Below are 16,892 nucleotides of genomic sequence, written 5' to 3'. Positions count from 1 at the left end.
TTCAGAATTAAGGAATGTAAAAAATAGACACTTGGTTAGTTCAAACTCATTCATTAGGTTATGGCATAATCTGATCCTAAATCACAGGTTATAATATCAGAATGTTCCCTTTTTTAGCTGTTGTTCTGCCAGTCTCCCTCTTGTGGCTGATTCTGGGATCTCATATCTCCATGTTCCACAACACACAACAATTCTGTCACTTTTTGAAGTGAGCCTCGAACCAACATCCTTCACTTAGCTCCATCCACAAATACTGTGACCGGTTTGAAGAAATACAAAGAAGTTGGAATGTTTTTCTTCAGCAGAAAAACAGAGGTACCACCAGATCATTCTGTTCCACGGTGATGGCTGACAAAGCAATTCTACACACAGTTTAATGTTGACTTACATTAACTTCAGTTAGAATAGTGAAAGATTACTTCTTTTATTTGTAGTATGTCACAAATTGGCACTTGTATTTATTTATGGACATGTATGTAATTACATTCAAGCATTAACTGTCTAGCCTACAAACTGCTTCCTGAGGCCTGTGCCAGGAGATTATTGAGGTAACTTCAGATTTACCTTCATGTTTTCAGTACTGGGACAGGAATTCACTTCGTACCAGGCTACATCTTCACTTAACTCTAATTTCCTTCCAGAACTCTTTATAAAACTCTATTGTGAAACCATCTGGGCCTGGACTTTTTTTTTGAAGACATTAAATTAATAGTATTAGTGATTTCAGTTTCAGAAAATTGAGAGTTTAACTGTTGACGATCCTGATTAGATATTTCAGGGAGATTAATATGTTCAAGATAACTATTTAGACTATCCTGAGAGTAAAAAGACTGACAAGTATAAAGATTCTTGTAAAATATAGAAAATGCCTCATTTATTTCTTTAGGATGATATACAAATTTGTCATCACTAAGGTGAATGCACTTAATGGTTTTTTGAGCCTGTTCTTTTTTTAACTGATACGCCAAAAGTTTACTCAGTTTATTTCCAAATTCGTAATCTTTTTGTTTTATAAAATGCATCTTTTGAATTATTTCGTTTGAAATGTCTAAATTTAGTTGCGCTCTAGCTATAGTTAATAACCTCCAATTATCCTCTATTTGAGCACTCTTGTGAAGTGTTTCGTATCTTAACACCTCTCTTTCTAATTGTTTTCTTTTTTCTTGTTTTTCACAATTTTTAAAAGACATGCAAGATATGTTAAGGCCACGCAGTGTAGCCTTTGCTGCTTCCCAGATTATGTTGACATCTACAGAAGGATCTGTATTTTCTTCTATGTAATTTGTTATCCACATTTTCATTTTGGTTTTGAATTCATTATCTTGAAGTAAGGCTGAATTAAACTTCCATATTTTAAAACTGGAGTGTTCAATGTTAAGGTTTAGTGACAAATGAATTCTTGAATGATCTGAGAGGATAATTGGATGTATTACACATTTCCTTATCAAATGTAACTGTTTCAATGGCACAAAAAAATAATCTAATCGAGAATAAGACTTGTGTACATTTGAAAAGAAGGTGTAATCTCTTATCAGGATTAAACTCCCTCCATATGTCTGTTAGACTACAATCAGCACACAAGCCTTTCAAAGTCTTTGCAGCTTTAGGATTTGAACTTTTTACCTGATTCGATTTATCTCTTTGGGACATTGTCAAATTAAAGTCTCCTCCTAGTACACCTAATCCTTTGCAATGTTCATTGAAAAGTAATACCATGTCTGTTATAAATGATGGTTCATCGATGTTAGGAGCATAGATGTTTAGGAAGGTAATAGGAGTTCCCTGAATAAAACCAGTAATCAGCACAAATCTGCCCTTCGCATCTGTGATTGTTTTTTCTAAAATAAAAGGGAAATTTTTGTTCAACAAAATACATGTTCCTCTGCTATGAGATTTATACGATGAAAAATATATCTGACCAATCCTTTTTTAATCTTTCATGTTCATTGTCCATGAGGTATGTTTCTTGAAAAAATATTACATCAGCCTTATCTTTCTTAAGGACAGACATTATTTTCTCCTTTTTAATGGAGTTACCCAGACCTTTAATATTCCATGAGACAATGTTCATATCATACATGGTGTCCTTTAATATTGCATAAATTGCATGGGTTGGCTGCTATGATTTGTGAAAAAAAAAAAAAAGAAAAGAATAACAAAAATATATATAAGAAATTAAACCCACCCCGTTTTGCTGTGGTACCCACAACACCGTTTTGCTAGCGGGCCAGAGAAAAAAGCAATCACATAGATACATCAAAAGACGAAAAAAGAACACACAAAAAATACATATAACAATTAACATAAACTCTTGTTATAGTTTTGGCAACTTGGAGCCCCTTTCTACAGTGCAAAATTATTATCATCATAAACCCGTGTATAACATTTCCCTAACTTCTTTTATAAAGATAGGGAGAAGGAGAAAGAAGAGGAAAAAAAAACCCCAGAAAATAACAAAGAAAAATTCTGGGCCATCTATCTTCATTACCCCTTTAGACAAAAACACACATAGAAACTCTTAATATCTTTTCTTTTTTTCCCTTCTCTCCCTCTCCCTCCTGTTTGTAAATGGAATCTTCATATAAACAAATAAGACTTGCATGATTTAACATATTAACAACGATATCAACCATATCACACCCGTTATCAGTTCCACCGGGTCGTCATCACGTCGACCCTAATGACGTCATTGTTTATTTGTTGGAAAACTCCTCCACTAGGAACTGGCGGATGGGCTTTCTCAGCCTTTAACGTGATATCTTAAAAAAAAAAAACGGGAGATGTTCTTACCTCTGTCACTCATAACGTCAATGTTATTGTTCCTGATTTGCCACCTGCTTTTCGGCCTGTTGCTCCTCCAAGTTGTTGAAGAAAGTTTGTGCCTCCTTTGGATTATCAAACAAAATGATTGATCCTCGGTGGAGTATGCGTAGCCGGTATGGGTATGTGAAGCCTCTGAAGATGCCCTTCACGATGAGTTGCTTGATGATCTCGGAAAATTCTTTACGTTTTCGACGGACTTCTGCTGAAAGATCCTGGCGCAAGGTAAGCCTGGCATCACCTTCACGCAGCGTTGTTTTCTTAGCGACTCCCAGTATCATCTCTCGGTCCCTGAACCGTAGGAAATGGATCAGAACAGGTCTCGGGGGTTTACCAGGTGCTGGGAGCGGTTGTAGTGTGCGGTGCACTCGCTCAATTTCCAGCGATGAATCCAGTGTTAGGCTTAGCCATTTTGGAAGGCTTTGTTGTACAAACTTAAAAATGTTTTGCCCCTCTGAAGTTTCAGGTAGGTTCAGCAAAACCAGGTTCTTCCTTCTCCCTCTGTTTTCCAAGTCATCAGTCTTTGTTTCGAGGCACGTAAGCAAAGTTTGAGCTCGATGCAGATCACGTTTTGTCGTTATCAGAACATCTAAGTCTGAGATCCTTTGTTCAGCCGTGTCCAAACGTTTCTGATAGTGGGATTCAGTAGCCTGCACGATTTCCTCCAAGGCCGTGATTTTTTGTTCTGCATTGCCTAGGCGCCTGTGGTGGTAGTTTAGCGTTTCATGTGTTTCACCCAGAGTACGCTTAATTCCTGATACATCCGTGGTGACTGTGTCCAGACGCTTATCAAGGCCATCCAGTCGAGTGATTATATCTTGGCGTTGGGATTTTAATTCTGCCATGATATCTGCAAGATCCAATCCCTTGTCGCCGTCACCATGCTCCTTTTAGTTTTTGTTACTGGTCTTGCTTGCTTTGGCCAGTTTGGATTGGTTTCTTGTTTTTCCTTCGGTGGACATTGTGTCTATAACATTTACTCACGCTTTTGAGCAAGTTTCGGTTTCAACTCGTGGGGTAAAAGCTAGAAAAAGTCAGTTAAGCACCGAGGAAGTGCGGGGCTCTGAGCTCAAGCAGCCATCTTGCTTTTCTCCTCCCTCCTACATATCCTAGATATGCTCATCAATAAGTTCCTTGGAAAAGTCATCAGCATTAGAAGATTTAGTGGAGCTCAGTGTACAGACACTGAGAAGGAAAGATTGGAGTTCTTGGGCTGCAAGCAATGATTTTGAAATCATTTGTTCTAAAAGCCCTGTAGAGTGATATAATCCTAAAACAGAAACTGATCGAAACACTTAAGATTGTTGACCTTGTAAGATTAGCAGTAAGCCTGCTTGTCGATTTTAATTATGATTTTACATTGTTCTTTAGTTGCTCCTAGAACTGTTTAAACTTAAAGAATCCGACAAAAAATGTCTTACAGCCAGAGGAATGAGACTAAATGTGAGATTTCTGAATTCATTGTCCACGTCCCTGTGAAAGTAGTTTGATTTATATCACTGGATTATTTATTTGTTAAATAATGTGTTTTGTGAGTAGCATAAAAGAAACCGCAACTGTAACATTGCACCTGTGCAGTCTTCCATGTGAGTCGGCCTACGTTTTGATTGAAACTGTTTTTTACAATTTTACGTACTCCTTTTGCTGCTGCTGTGCCATGTTCAGTCTGTATGAGTTTAAAATGTTTATAGGTGGCTCTTGGTAAAATATGTCACTCTGATAACAGTAGACCTGTGCATGTCTGGAATAGGTCATCTGGTGCCAACTCCACTTCTTTCATAAGAACAGAGTGCTGTCCTAGGCTGAGATAGCTGTGCTTTTTTTGGCTAAGTCAGCTTGACAAACACTAAAGTATGGTACTGACTACACGGCTTTAAACAATGATATTTGTAATGTACAGCTTAACAGGTTATCCATAGAACTTATTTCCTCAGATGAGAATCTGTATCACTCACAGAGAAATGTCAGGAAATGATCTGATGAAAGGAAGCTGCTTCTTACGACTAATTTGCATTTTAAATTCAGTGCTTTCACTTAGTATGGTCTGCCTGTGGTGAATATAGACGTATACACTGGACGCCGCGGAGCCTGTGTCCACCCACCACGACGATGCGTCAGAGCGGCCGCCATATTGTAAGGGTCAAGTCTGCCCTGTCAGCCTAAACAGGTCAGTGTGGCAGTGGTGCATTTTCTGAATAAAACCACATAAATATACAATTACGTGACTCTGAAGGATCATTGCGTTCATTTTTAATTTATTTATAATTATGGATGTAGCATACTAATAATAAAGTATTGAGAGGAAATGGAAGAAGTTTGCAAATCGGATATTGGGACTGCTGTACTTCCCTTTTGAGCAGCAACATCCATCCATCCTCTATACACCGCTTTATCCTCACTAGGGTCATGGGGGGTGCTGGAGTCTATCCCAGCTGACTCTGGTGAAGGCAGGGGACACCCTGGACAGGTCACCAGTCTGTCACAGGGCTACATATATAGACAAACAATGATAGTCACATTCACACCTACGGACAATTTAGATCAGGGGTCGGCAACCTTTAACACTCAAAGAGCCATTTCGACCCGTTTCCCACAGAAAAGAAAACACCGGGAGCCGCAAAATCCTTTTGGCATTTAAAATGAAGACAACACTGCATATATCACTTTTTTACCTCTATGTCCTTGTTAATCAGTCGTGATTAATTAATTACAAAGTCTCTAATTAGATAGATTCATTTTTTAATTGTGTCCTTCCACTAATATTTATCTTACTTAATGTCATTTTTCCTCCTGGACCTCATATGTTACGTAATGTTAGCTGGAAATCAATAATTTGCGAATGTCTATTTAACTTGTAAAATCTATTTATCTATTTATCTTAAGCTAATAACTTTTCTCCGGCAAGTCGCTGCCCTATTTTTCCAAGACGACACTCCTCTGACTCTGATCTGCTGCCTGGAAATGACATCGAGCCGTGTTCTTGCGAGTAACGTGTATTACCCTATCATGAGTACTTTTGACTCAAAGACGTGTCTTTCTTGGAGTGGAGCTTTAATATACCGACTTGCCATTCTTGAGTACAAAACGATGTGAAACTACAGGCGTTTCTTCTCCAGGAGTAAAACAAAAAAAAGGCATGAAACGTGTGGGAATCGGAAGCTCCGTGTTGTCTCTCTGCATCAAATTTGCGCTCTCATGTCACAGGCACAGCACATCCGGTGGAGTGACACGTCAAAGTAAGAGCGGTAATTTCACAATAAAATTCTCTATATTAAAATGCATTGAAACGCGCCTGAAAGGCAGAACAATTTATTTTCCAAAGTTACAGGGAGCCACAACAGAAGGCTGAAAGAGCCGCCGCGGGTTGCCGACTCCTGATTTAGAATAATCAATTAACCTCAGCATATATTTTTGGACTGTGGGAGGAAGCCGGAGTACCCGGAGAAAACCCACACATGCACAGGGAGAACATGCAAACTCCATGCAGAAAGATCCCAGGCCCACCCCGGGATTTGAACCAGGGATCTTCTTGCTGCAAAGCGAAAGTGCTAACCACTACATCACTGTGCAGCCCCAGCAGCAACATGATGTAGCCCAAAACAAAACTATGCAAAAGCATTTCTTTACATACAATGTGACATATATGTACATTAGGGCACAAGTTATAACATTTTTGTGGAACAAATGTAGATATTTTTACAATTTTACACACAATGACATTTTTACCCATTATACATTCATTTATTGTTGCATAATTACCTGTCATATTACCTACTTAATTGTTCCATCTTTACCTATTACATATTTAATATTTATTGTTATATTACATATTTATCTCACATTACATATTTGTTACATTTCATATTTACCTATAATGTTACATTCTTAATTGTTACATCTTTAACCTGTTACATATTTATTATTACACATTTATTATTGCATATTACATTACATATTTATTGTTGCATATTTATGATTACACATTTATTATTACATTGTACTGCATATTAACCTATCACATTACATATTATTTACCTGTTACATTAAATATTCATTTATTGTTGGATATTTACCTATTGCATAGATATTTATTCATTATATTTACATGTTTGTTGTTACATATTTATAGACGAATGACGGCAACCGCTCAAGCTGATTTTAAGGCTGCTTTATTTCACGAACTTGGTAACCTTGGAACAGGCCTGCCTTACGCAGCCTCTTCCATGAATTGCCAGTTTGGAGTTTTAGTGTTCTCACTGTCCCCTCAGAACGAATCATGAGCCCTCCCCTATTTTTCAGGGTCAGCAAGTGGTAGGTCTCATCAAAAGAGGCATCTGTCACCAGGCTACCACGGCACACACCACTAGACAGCATCTTTAAAACGTGTCTTACAACAAACCCTGATATATATGTAAGAGCATTGTCCACAAGGCCACCAAAACTTCTAGACAAATAATGTCAGGGGGCGGCATGACTCAGTGGGTAGAGTGGCCGTCTTGGAACTGGAAGGTTGCCGGTTCGATCCTCGGCCTGTTGTGCTCATGTCGAGGTGTCCCTGAGCAAGACACCTAACCCCTAATTGCTCCTGGTGGGTCGTGGTTAGCGCCTTGTGTGGCAGCTTCCGCCATCAGTAGATGAATGGGTGAATGTGACGTATCATGTAAAGCGCTTTGGATTAAAGCGCTATATAAATACAACCATTTAATAATATTAATAATTGTGCTCACACACGAGAGCAGGGATGTTGGCGAACGAGATGGGAGATCTTCAGATTGTTCTGCTGCTGGAGCTGAGGACAGATCAACAGCAGACAGGGACACAGTGTCATTCACTGCTGCCACGTTTCCAGACAGGAGACACACCACAGTTGACCATGAGGTGGCAGACAATAGCCTGGAATTGGCCTGCCGATGGACTGTTATTCCATTGTTAGATAAACAACAAAAACATGTTAACATCAGTGTACACAAGTACTGTGGTTTTAGCTCTGGGAATTTACTCTAAAAAATGATAGCAAAACTAATGAAGCTTTACAGCTGACAACAATGTAGCCTCTGCAGACTGTATAGGTTATCAGCTTCATACCAAAGTGTTTTTTTTGCATGTACAGTATATATTTTTTATCCCCACTTAGTAGACCATCACAGCTCTCAGTCACAAGGGGGGAAAAGAAAAATTCTCAATCCCTACCAGATGCCCTGATGGAGTTGAAGAGGAGCTCCAAGTGATCTTGGCTGAAGCTACAGATGCAGATGTATCTATTGATTTTGAAGCTGCTCCAGTATAAATATTAGTGTGTCGATGTTAATGATGAACCACATGACAGAAAAGTACCCGCAAAAAGAAAATGCATTTTTAATATTTTCATGGTAACTAGCTTATTGTGTGAACATAGGCCTCATACTGCCAAAAACCTCTGTGATCGGTGAAGGGGTATGCCATGTTTCATCATCAAAGCCATCAAGTAATTCCTGCCTCTCACCAAAAACCAGTTAAAAGTACCAAAGGGGGCGTTAAAACCTTCAGTTCATTATGTCAATGAACCTGTCCATGAGCTGATATAAGAGAAAATATCTGATTAATAACAGCATTGGAATCATGACCAAAATAAATAACATGTTTCGATGACTTGGTAGCCGTCTTTCTGAAATGAAAAAGGGAATCATTTTCACAGCATGGGCAGAAAATGGGTGCATTGCAATTTTTTTAATGTAATATTACCTCAGTGAATTCAGCCATTGCTTCACGGAGCTGAAACTGTGAACATCCATCTCATCCACCTTAGTGAAACGAAATGCGCAAAAAGTTAGTAAATAGCGGTCAAATATGACCACACTTCAGTTGAAAGCAACTGATTTCTTGTAAAATGTAATATTCTGCACACGGCAACTAAAATAGCCTTTGTTAGTTAAACTGAATAGGTGTCGATGATGTTGTTGCTGCTGTTTGAGGGCTAGCTTTAGCAACGGAATAGATAGCCTTTTCCTTGGTTCCAGCTGATCTATCTCCCAAGCTATTGTTATATGAGCTAAAAATAACAACAAAAAAAACATTTTTCCTACCTGTGGAAGGTAATTCCATGCAGTCCATTGTCTTTATTTTGTCGGTTTGTACAACCTCAAGATGAGCGGTGAGGCAGCTTTGTTGCAGTACTCTTGACAAATGACCCTCACTAGATGGTGGACACACAGACGTACGTTCTGGCCAGTCGATGAGACTTCTAGTGTATATGTCTATGCGGGCCACTATGTGGTCGTGTGACCGAGCTTTCAACTTGACAGTCCGGCAGGTTAGTTGGATAAACACAGCGGCTCGGCCACTAACATTCGCCTTTATTTTGAAAACACTTAAACGAAAAGTATTTCTGAAAGCATTTGAGGCGAGAAATAAGCTGTGCAGTAGCTGATTCTGTCCTCCAAGGTTCACAGGCTCCAGGGGTAAGTGGAGGGAGAGTTCGGTCCAGATTTAGATCTGCTTGTATCCATTTTAGTTGTTTGGGCCAGTAAAAACTTTGTTAATCCATTCTGGTGTTGTTCCTCACGGAAATAATAGAGTTCAGTAATGTTCCTTCAGTCAGCATTATTTTTAGATCACAGTCTTTCGTAATCCTCAACCAGTGCAGAAAAAGCAGTACTTTCGTCCATAATTCCATTAGAACAGATATTCCGTTGCAGATCATGTTGAATCTCCCCTCCAGAGTTGTGTGATAAAATCCTCTCTGCTCAGAGCATCTTTTGGCCCTGGCTTGCATCAGGTGACTACCTCACAAAAACTCCCAACTTGCGTCTTGATCAGGTTTGATTTATACTGAAGAGTCATTCCAGGTGAAATGACCAGATATTCCTTGCGGGTGTTGCTGCACAATTTTCAAATTAGTCCTAAATTTGCATTCCATTAGATAGTTACAAAAGTACTTTCTATGCAAAATTGTAGGCCTGTAGTTCAAATAGTTTCTGAGTTGTGGGGGTTTGAAATTTTCAGAATTTGGGCTATAAAAAGCCTCACCAGCATTTTTTTTGCATCTTTAAGTGGTTACTTCTCAGCCTCTAGACATACCAGAGAGCTGTGAGTTGGTAGACAAGGCCTCTGCATGTAGCTAGTGCCCCACAAACATCCCCAGGTGTTTCCCTACACTCTGCAGGCCATGGGGGCTTGCTAAAAATGCTAAAAATTAAGAGATACCTACTCACGAGTGGGGTTTGGGACCTTGAAAGTACTAGAAATACTGCACAGAAGTGTTCTAACACCCCTGGGTTCCATTCTACACAAACTTGTGTGATAACTTAGCAAACTGGAGCTTTCTAGGTACCTCAGTTTGGAAAATATGAGCTCCCAAAGTTGGACGAGATTTTTAATTGACTATTTTTGGTGGCAAAAATCTCAGTGTGGGACAGGTACCAGAGACCCCAAATTTTTCTACAAGACAGTTCCATCTGTCTTCTATCACTGTACAAAAAAGCAGCAGGGTTATATTTGTAGTTACCAGGCCCGGACTGGCAATCGGGAGAGGCGGGACTTTTCCCGGTGGCCTGCCTCCTTATTGGCCTGCCTGGACAGGCCAGCCACGGACTGGCAGGCCAATGAAAAAAATTGATCGACTTTTTGGCAGACAGACCAGAGACAGCAGCACTAGAAGCCTTACAGAGTACACGCCCACCCTCCTGTCACTCACACAAAGCACGTGCTCTGAGCTCTAAATCAGAAGGATAGGGATTGGTCAAAGTGACATTTTTTTAGAAGAAACGTGCCATGATTGGTTAGTTGCTTTATGGCCCGCCCCTTCATAGCCAGAACGGGAAAGCATGCACTGCAGAGCGGTGATATGAGAGTGAGGCCAGAGAGTGGAAGGAGTGAAGATTATGGAGCACCCTGAGAAAGCTGGTGGCAAAAAACAAGAAAAGACAAAGAGAAAAGGTGGACATGAGAGGGAGATGGAGAAGAAAATAAGGTTGCTCGAGGAGGAAGGGTCAAAGTGTTATAAAATAACACACATGTTCCAATTCTTTTAGTTTAGCTGAAATGTGCCACCTGCTGAACTTATTTATTTGGATCACAGCAGGGGGCCTGATCTCACTAAAGTTTGTGTGATTTTGATCCACCTTGTCTGCTTCATTGGATCATTATTGCAGTGTTTTTGAAAACTGATAAATACTTAGTGCAATATTGATGACCATTAAACAATATTTGTAGAGAAATGAATCAAATAATTATTACACCTTTGTTCTTACATGGTGATGGAAATGTAATGCTAATTTTGATGCACAAAATATGGTGCGTCTGGCCCAAATAAGCTCCACAGGTGTCAGGTGGGTTGCAGGAAGCCTGAAAACGTTTGAGACCCCCTCTTCAGGTAGGATAGGCAGTTGACTTACAATTTTCAGTTATAAAATGAACATTGGTGTTTGCATATACTATTAGCTATGACCACCTGAGATCTAAATGATTTGCTGACAAAATAATATATATTTTTTAATTCCACATGTTATATAAATAATAGGAAAAGGACAACTTTGGAAAAATTGGTGAAGGTAGTGAAGAGATTACAGAAGAGAAAAGTTCTGGACTGTATGGAGCTGTCGTTATGGTTGTGTTTAATAGACTTACTGTCTGTTTAGTAGTGTTGTAATTGCTATAACATAACTGTAAAAGGCATATTTTTGGAAGGAAAGAAAACAAAATTTTGGTGCATCATCCCACGCGACACAACCCTTGCGGTGGCGGAAGTGGCCTGACTGATTGGAAATCTCCCGGCCTGAATTTCTTTCCCAGTCCGGCCCTGGTAGTTACTGAGATATTCTTAGTCAAAATGGCATGGGTAATGTCAAAATCGTTTTTTGCTTTTCAGTACTTTAAATTGGGATACAAGTATTAGTAGTCATTCCAATGGTAGTATTATGTATGTTTTGTTCTTTTTGAAATGTTAGTTGTTAAAGGTGACTGCCTTCAATTTGCCCTCTCTTATAGTTTAGGATGTAACGGGCAGCAAGAATTTCTTGATACTTAAGGCTGTTGATGTTTCCATCCACTCTGCAGAGCTCTCGTACACCCTATACCGGATGTAACCCCAAACCATGATTTTTCTTTCACCAAACTTGACTGTTTTCTTGGTGAATCTTGGGTCAGTGTGGCTTCTGCAGGATTTGCGTTGATTGGGATGCAGTTCAATGGATGATTCATTAGAAAAATCAACCTTCTTCCATTTTTTCATTGTCCATCCTTCCTGCAAGCTGTGGACCTTGACAAATGCAACACGATTTTTTGTTGTCTTCTGTTTAAAGCTGGTTTCTATGCACTAATTTGACTATGGAGAACACCGTGTGAGAGAATTTGACAAACTGTGATTTCTGGTGACCAGTTCACGTGTAACTCTGTTGCAGTAGAAAAAGGGCTGGCCCTGGACTGTCGATGCAACAAATGCTCTTCTCTAACAGGTGTCTGCCTGACCTGGGCTTGTCATACATGTCACCAGTTTTTTCAGATCTTTTTCTTGTCCTCTCTACTTGACGTTTGGATACATTAAAGCTGTCTGCCACCTCAGCAGCAGACTTGGTCTTCAGGCTCTTGACGATCAGCGCTTTGGTCTGTGGTTGGATCTTTGGCATGCTGTCGGGGTCAGGTTGGGCTTCATATGAAGGTCTTGTGTCTTGGGGTTCTTTTTATACACACCTGGGAATGTGTCAATTACAGTATTTGTCACAGGTGAACTTCTAATCTGTGATTGGTTGAATCATTTGGACAAGACTTTTGTCCTTGGAAAAACAGATGTCATGGGCTTTACCAAGACGTGAACATCAGGACACTTTATGACGGGTTCAATTTGCACCCAGTTATTGATGTGAAAGCCCTTGACATTAAAATGAACCATTTTTTGTGAGAACTGATTGATTAGAAATAAAGTTATATGTTATTTAAGGTTACTATATCCTTATGCAACAAGACTTCTGTCAGGGACTGTACTGTGTAAATCTGACATCTCTTCTCACAGTGAGGGTGGTCTTCAGAGCAGAGCTGAACGAAAAAGTGGCTTTCTACCGAAGGTCCTGCTGTTATTAGAGAACCGACATATTTTGTTTTCATTTACATTGTGAACACTGAGCAGCATAGTGACATGAAAATAAAAACGTTATATACTAGGAGCTGTTTCACATTTTGTCCACAGGAGAGAAGATCAACATTTTTGGATAAAATTACAAATGTCATTTTCATTTTCCTCTTAATGTGGTCATGGAACACCCACACAAGTATGTGAAAACCAAAATACAAATTAGACTGTTACATTTCCATTAAAGCTGCTGTCCGGAGTTTCCGTTTGTTTTCAATTTATGTATCATTTTCTAACAAAGCTTAAATGTGTTAGTCTAGTTCAATACTATAATATAAAGTTAGTATAATGCGATATGAAAATTTATTCCTGAGCTCCGCCTTCCTCTCATAGACCCCCATGTTATCCAAAAAGCGCCGGTTGCTGCCGACCAATCAAGTTCGAGCTTCAGCTTTGTCATGCTGTCAATCAACGGTTACGCGCACAGCAAGCAAGCCCATGCAGAGGTGGGCGAGCTACGCACTACGCAACCGCGTGCACATTTGTTTTGCTTGTGGAGGAGAGAGCATCAGGGCTCAGCAACTTCCAGAAAAGTTACCAATCCCACGGCTTGTCAGGCCAAGAGACTGCAGGACGTTTTTTGGCTCGGGGTGCTCGCGTCGCTCCCCGACCACGGCCTCCATAGCCCGCCTGACGGCTTCGTTTAGATGCCCGACCTCTGGAGGAAGATGTTGGGGCGTCTGGGACATACTCTTCATCAGAGGAGTCATGCAATTCTGAACTCTAGATAGAAATAAATAAACAATGTAACACATATACACGCGTAAATGCACTAAGTTTGATAAACAACGTCATCGAGTGGGATACACCAGTGTAATCACATATTGAAACTTTACTCGTTCGTCCTAGCAGATTCATGTTATTTTGGTATTAGGACAAGTTAGACTCAATACAGCATTCTAACGTAATTCCTTTATTATTTACTAAATGTACTAAATGCAGAAGAGGGGAAAACAGCAAAACAGGCCATAAGCTGCAGCACTCCGGGCACTTCCTCTCATGTACTGCGCGCGTGCACAAATAAAGGGGCGAAATCAGAGGGAGGGACCAACAGCGTTTTAGGAGACGCTGAGATTCAAACTCCGGACAGCAGCTTTAATGATAATGAAAATGCACACATTATCATGTGTTGACAAGATAATGCTTTTGTAGAGTTACATTTTTAATTCCAAATGACATTCTTTTTTAGTCATTGTATTTGTATCATCTTATCAGGTTATGCTGTTTGTTAAAAAAAAACAAAAAACACCTGTAGTATGGCCTGATTAATTCTGGCTAATTACTCATAGCAGCTAATCATCAACCAGACAGCTGGTAAAAGGCACATTTCATGATTGCCTGTTCTGGTAGCAATTATTATTATGTAAAGTGTAAATCAGACCAGACACAAAAATTGAAAAATCAAATCACTGTTTATTCCCACTACATTCTCACAGTTTACTTTGTGGTGTATAGACTTCGAAAGAGGAAATAAGAATCAGTAAATCTAGCACTTTAGAAACTGCAGGGTTAATGAATTTGCAGGGGCATGTGACCTCCAACACAACGGTTTTTCAAAATCCTTTTACAATACAGTCAGTATACAGTCATTCTTTGACAGCCATGTAGTATATTGCGCAAAACAAAAAAAGAATTCAAGTTGTATTGAATTGACAGGTACATTTCATTAAAAAAATACAGAAACTGTGAAATTGGGAGTGTGTTTCATAGGTGTCACAGTTTTTGATCGTGTCTGATGTCACTTCAGACTGAGGCTAACAAAGGAATTCCCATTTTGGAGAAATGTTTTTCGACAGTTCCTCTATATCTTTAATTCCTGCATTTCTCTCACACATCTTGGCTGGGAGGAACAAAGATGCAGGAGAAAAGAGCTAGTGGGGGAAGAAAGGAGCCAACTATCAGCCAAAAAAAAAAAAATGCACCTTAGGATGCTGGATGCATAGCAGTTTCTCTTCCTACTTGGGACTTAAGTGAGCTTTGTGCACCTCAGTCTAGCTGGTCAGACCTGAGAAAAAGGAGCCTAACATCTATGTCTGACCTTGCTTCTTCTATTATTTGTTTTAAATGTTCAAATTTATAAATAAGCAAATACGCAAAGTCAGTGGGGCTGTGAGCTTTTACACTGTCTGCAACACAGTATAAGGTAGGTGGTGGGAACATCCCCAGACCTGTCCAAGTTCATGTTGTGAGTGATATTTTGATAAAGGGCGGTTTTAAGGTTAGTTCAGATGAAAGTTTTGTCACCGTCTTAAGACCTCTACACATTGTGCGATTTTAACAATCTTATGAGTTCACAGCTTGCTACACTGTACGACATGAATCTAATGATCTTTGGCCACGATATGAAGTTTGTTGTGTGCAGATTGCACGATGAAAATGTAACTGAGTTGCAGACTACGATGTACGTGAGTCGACGTGAATGTGCAATAAGCGTCCGCATTCATCCATAAAAAATAAACAACCCAAGCATTAGCAGAGCTCCAATCACAGGGGAACTAGCGAAATATGAACGGATTTGATTTTTATTTATTTAATAGCATAAACTAAGTGCTGTGGCCACTATTGACAACGGTGTGTGTGTGTGTGTGTGTTTGCTAGCCGCTAATGTTAGGTTATTAACCTGGGAGCTGCAATTTCGCCGCTATATCTTTCCATGCTTCGTCCTTTTTTGTCCAGTTGTGGTACGAGCTGGAGGACACGTCAAAAAGGCTTCTGCTGCCACAACTCTACTAGGCTTCTTTGTTTAAATCCCACATGCTCGTTTTGATGCATTTTGCCGTTGTTGCTGCAAATCATCTATTTGGGTTTAGCGCCAGTGTCGCACTGATCAGTCCGTCATTTCATTTTGCATTTCTATTGGTTAGGTAGTTGTTGTTGGTCACAGCAGTGGTCACACTGTGAGATGATAAATACAAATTTCTGACACTGTCAGGATTATATTGCAGCTTGTCTTTGGCCGTAAGACCATGACAACAGTCGTCCTTGAACCTGTCTCACTGTGCAACGTAAGACCATCGATTTACAGCCATGACCAAAGATGTCACCACAATTCTCTCACGATTGTTATCTTTCATCTAGGATGGCCGAAAATCGTAGGGTGTAGAGGCCTTTACACTGTTGGAGAGAAGCTGTGCAGTAGTTTGTTATCACGGTGGCTAGGGTTCCCTGTGTATCATGTAACAGTGATGCATTAGAAATATACTAGCATGTTGATTAAACAGTTCAACCAAGTTCAAGTTGTACTTTTTTTTTTTCGAATTTATCAAACTGACTGTAGCTTATAGTCAAAGGAATTGCAAATGTTGCTGATCATAGCCAAACTCTTTGTTCTAGTAAGTGGTTGAAGACATTTATAGGTTTCTAAACTAACAAATGCCCAGCAGTGTTTTTGTTCTGTTTGGTTGCTCAAAACTCCTGTACTGTTGATTTACAGGTCACTACGCATTTATTTTTACTGTGCACCTAATTTGAAAAGTGATTAAATAGGATCACCTTCTTACACTCTGTCCAAATACAGTGGTATGCAAAAGTTTGGGCACCCCTGATAATTATCAAAGTTTTCCTTTATAAATCACTGGTTGTTTGGATCAGCAATTTCAGTTAAATGTATCATATAGCAGACCAACACAGTGATATATGAGAAGTGAAATGAAGTTTATAGGATTTACAGAAAGTGTGCAATAATTATTTAAGCAAAGGTAGACAGGTGCATAAATTTGGGCACCCCAACAGAAAAACTACATCAGTATTTAGTAGATCCTCCTTTTGCAGAAATAACAGCCTCTAAATGCTTCCTATAGCCTCCACTGAGGGTCTGGATTCTGGTTGAAGGTATTTTTGACCATTCTTCTTTACAAAACATCTCCAGTTCAGTCAGGTTTGATGGTTTCCGAGCATGGACAGCCCGCTTTAAATCACACCACAGATTTTCAGTAATATTCAGGTCTGGGGACTGAGATGGCCATTCCAG

General features: G+C 39.6%; 1 long non-coding RNA gene across 1 annotated transcript in view; it reads left to right on the top strand.

The window, feature by feature from the left end:
• Positions 1 to 16,892, top strand: part of LOC127535669 (uncharacterized) — a 140,366-nt gene that overhangs the window by 90,492 nt on the left and 32,982 nt on the right. The window lies entirely within an intron of this gene.

Source organism: Acanthochromis polyacanthus, chromosome 10 (assembly GCF_021347895.1).
Source record: "Acanthochromis polyacanthus isolate Apoly-LR-REF ecotype Palm Island chromosome 10, KAUST_Apoly_ChrSc, whole genome shotgun sequence".
NCBI classification, from domain to species: Eukaryota; Metazoa; Chordata; class Actinopteri; family Pomacentridae; genus Acanthochromis; species Acanthochromis polyacanthus.
This window is presented reverse-complemented; position numbering and strand designations above follow the sequence as displayed.